Raw genomic sequence first — 4,546 nt, 5'->3', positions numbered from 1 at the left:
ATATAATTTGTAATGAACAGAATCAACCACTACCCGACGCCGATGCTCATAATTATTAGCTTCCATAGGCTAAGAAAACTCTATTCACATGCTAACTATCATTTCTCAAACAAGAGTCAGAACTTTTAGTGTAAAAGTTCTATATGTACTTATGTAGTAAATGGATGATGAGAGGAAAGTCACCTTTCAATAACTCTAACTTTTCTTATCCACTCCCTCTATTAATTCTTTGTACTAAAAAAGTATTATTTTAGCTACTTTGTTGTTTTATTACAACTATAAAAAAACTTATTTTTCTTAGACTTTTAAGTGGAACTTCAGTAGCCCTTGTCTTAATTTCCAAGTATAGGTGAAGACAAATTTTTGCTTTTAATTCTTTATTTGTAGTCTCCAACCTCATCACCTTGTAATTTCTTGATCCGACCTACCGACAACTACCTTGTTAATTATTCGATCTCTCAAGCTAGAAGATATTCATATTCCCTCTGTTTGTTTCATCCGATCATAACACAACAGTCTGCCATTTTATTCATTTTCAGAATATAAATCGTATAAATCTAAGCTAGAATCATATAGCAGAACCTACAAGTTCTGCTTGTTTGAACATAAAGTCATTATAGGTTAATAAATTCATTAAAGTACATATATACATGTCATGAAGTACATTCCCAAACAAACCACTTCAGCTTTTCTAACTCCTCCCAGGCGACCCCTTCTTCTCTACCAGGTAATTATTTTCTTTATAAGCATCATATGTATGTGTTACTGAAGTGTTCTTTTATAATTTTTTTATTCCAAGTATGAAGAAAAATCAAAGTTAAATATTTTGAAATCAAAAATCAAGACAGGGCATGCATTTTAATGTTAACATTATACTATAAATAGATGAAAGATGTTTACATTATACTATAAATTCTACACAGAACCATCTTCCTGCCATTTTATATATGTTTACATAAAAATTATATATAAACTATATGCTATACAAACATATATAGAACAAAAAGCGGATTTCGTCTATCATTCAAGTATTTAACTCAAAATAACATGCATTTCATAGAGAAAATAGAGAAAAGACAAGCAACTCATTTAAACAAAATCCTATCATTTAAACAAAATAAAATAAAATTAGGGTTTGCTAAATGACAAGCAACTCATTTCCATACTACAGAATATGTAACAAGCAACTGAAACAAGCAGATGCAGATGCTTAAACTAATTAAAAAAAAAAAAAATTGGGTTTGAAATTGAAACCCCCAATTCTAAAATTAGGGTTTAAAACTTAACAAATCCAAGCTTTATCCTCCAACTTAGCTTCAATCTCCACCTTGAACTCCAAACTTAAACTCCGAGTTGAACTCCAACTACGACTTCGACTTTGACTTCGACTTAATGCAATAAAACCCCCAAATCTACAAGAAAATGAGAGCAGCCTTGATGAGAGAAACCCCCAAATTAACGAGAAAATGAGAGTACAGAAAGGAGAAATGAGAGCACAGAGAGGGAAATGAGAGCACAATGAGCCACCTGTTCTTGGTGAAATGAGAGTTTTTTATGAGAGATGAGAGATGAGAGAATATATTTTTTGTTTTTGATTTTAATTTTTATATTTTTTAACAAAAAAGAGAGGAAATATGTGTGTGAAAAAAGGGGGAGAATTATACTAAGTCAAAAAATAAGGGGGAAACACATGGAGGGAATGAACTATTTGGTTAAGGGGAAACGGGGAAGGCGCATTGATTAATTTTTTTAAATAGACATATAACATCGGTTGGACTAAAACACTGATGTTTATAACATCAAAAGACATCTCTTTCCCAAAATTGATGTAGAAAATACCATTTACATAGGCTCGAGAAGCAACCGATATCTAAGAGGTAATGTCTATTCTACTTTTTCTAGTAGTGGATACAATATAAAATGAAAAAGAAGAAAAATGGTATTTAGGTGAATTACACAAAAGACTATTCAACTTTTATAATTATGTAGAACTTAACTTCTTGAGTTAAAACTACGAGTTTCAAGATAACTAAATATATGTGTTTGGTTTATTGATATGCATTTAGAGGTTATGTTTTTAATTTTGGTAAGTAATTAATATTTTTATATTTAATAACTACTTAACTTGTACTGATCACTGTGGAGTTTGGTAACACCTTTTTAAGTAGAAAAGGTATGGAACTTGAAGTTAGTTTACGCGGTATGAAATACAGCAAACCTAACATAGATCAAATCTAAAAGTATAACTCATTTTGAATATAAGGAATTTTAAGTTGCTTAGTTGAAAGAAATGAGGCCTACAGCTAGTTAAATTTTACATAAAAAATATATACATATTTCTACCAATATAAATATAAAAATCATAATGCAATGGAAAGTGCTTATGTTTCAAAAAGTTTATCTATATTTCCTCAATTTGTAGGGAAAATATTTATAAGCATTAGAATATTAATAAGAACACGTGGATTCAAGATTTTAGGAAGTTCAAAACACCGAGTACCGGCCTAATATCATCTTACCCATGATAATTGTGTTCTAGCAACAATTACATTTTACCATGATGTGTTTGTAATTAAGTAAATATAGTACACCAATTGTAGTCTTTAAGCTAATGAGAGCTTCTTTAGTTGCACTTGTCTAGATTTGGCCATGTAGTCTTCAAAGCAACGAGATCGAGCTGCTTTAGTTTGACCAAACATGGACCAAGCCAAGCCGTTGACCAGTGTATATCTCACCGCGTTCTCCATCATAAAAGATAGAAGTGATGTCTATTAGTGCATCTTCAAGAGTGCTCTTGATTTCAGTACCATTGATTGGCTTGCTTAAGTTGCACCTTCGACCACTGCACTTGAATTCTTTTATCAGACTGGTGTTACGAGCATTGATCTTGGCAAGGCATTTACCGGTCAAGATATTGCTCATCTTTATTGAACGAGCTGCACAAAAACACATGAAATGCAATATATATAATTCATATGTTAAGAATTAGTCCGCAGTGTGTGTGTGCGTGCGAACGTGGTGTATTTATATTTAGCATCAGGTATTGAAAAGGATGTTTACCATTTTGTCCCAACCATAGGTCATCTAATTGAGCTCTGCATAAAAAAATAATAAGATCCTGGCGAGCTGTGACATAAACGTTCTTAAAGCTTCTACCAGGAGACCCCAGAAGGTGATCCTTAAATAAAGTCACAACCTCCCCACTTAAGTTCGAGAGAACTACTGTCTTGTTCCTTAATGTCAGGAATAATCGGGTGTTGTGAAGAAAAATGAACCTGTAAATAAAAATTTCAACTATTACAAGTTACAAAGGAAAATAAAGAAGAGAACATGCATATTATTATAAAGGAAATAAGTACATACATCAAGAATTTGAAGATTCTCATTCTCCTGCTTGACCAGCACCTTTTCTCATGGAATAGCTCAATAAAATTCACTCTTGTGTGATGTAGGGATAACTGAAGGACACATCCATCCTCTATTGAATGAAACTTAAGAGAGGCATGTCTTCTGGCATTGGTATAAATCAACATCATTAATCCCCGGCTGTTTGTCAAGAAGATGTGTCAAAATGTTATTCATGGCAATTACCACACAATATTATTCAAAAAAGTGTAAACGTCTATATTCTAAGAAATATTTCTTGAAAATAGGTGTTAATTAGAAGACTGCTTTTATTGATTATACAAGTTGTTGCCTTCATGATTAATTTCGTTAATTTATTTTAATTGCATATTCTGACTTGTGGTTTGAATTTAATTTATTTCCATGTAGTTGTGTGTGACATTTTTTAGGTTTTACCAAGGTATACCCTAGTATACTTGAATATAAGGGATATATATTTGAAGTATGGAGAGTTGTATATTAACTCATTTTTAAAAAAAAATTGAAAGGAAAGGCTATATATTCAGGAGTTACTTAGTGACACCCCTTAATTAAAATCACAACAAATAACTTACTAAAAATCACTAAAATTAAAATTAATCACAAAAAAATTATACATAGATAATGACCATCCACCACCACTATCAATACTATCAATGATATCAACCTCTACCCCACCTACCCATCCGTCAGCATGCTACAGTCACCACCCTTTTCATCATTATCAAAACACCATTACTGCCGCCCACAGCCATGAAAATTACCAAATTTAATTAAAATATACGATATCACAAGTTGTTGATTCACTGAAATAAATGTCAATCACAAATTTTTTTATTCAAATTACAAAATTTTATATGCAAATCACTAAATTTTGAATGCAAATCACCAAATTTTTGAAACAAAATCGATAATAGCATTCAAATATGAATATAAGTAGCTCTGTTAAGAGGCTATTTTATCATACTATAATGATGAAACGAGATCATAAAATTACAATAAGGGTATATTTATGCCCTTAAAGAATATAAGACATATATGGTGTATATATAAAATAATGATGACTTTTTGGGAACTCTTGAAAAATGACTATTGTGAATGAGTTTTGCGGTAGTTTGTGGTGTTGGGCCATGAATGTGAAGAAAAAACATAAATAAGTTTA

The sequence above is a fragment of the Apium graveolens genome, chromosome 5, assembly GCF_009905375.1.
Source record: "Apium graveolens cultivar Ventura chromosome 5, ASM990537v1, whole genome shotgun sequence".
Taxonomy (NCBI): Eukaryota; Viridiplantae; Streptophyta; class Magnoliopsida; order Apiales; family Apiaceae; genus Apium; species Apium graveolens.
The sequence above is the reverse complement of the archived record's forward strand: the minus strand, read 5'-3'. Positions refer to the sequence as shown.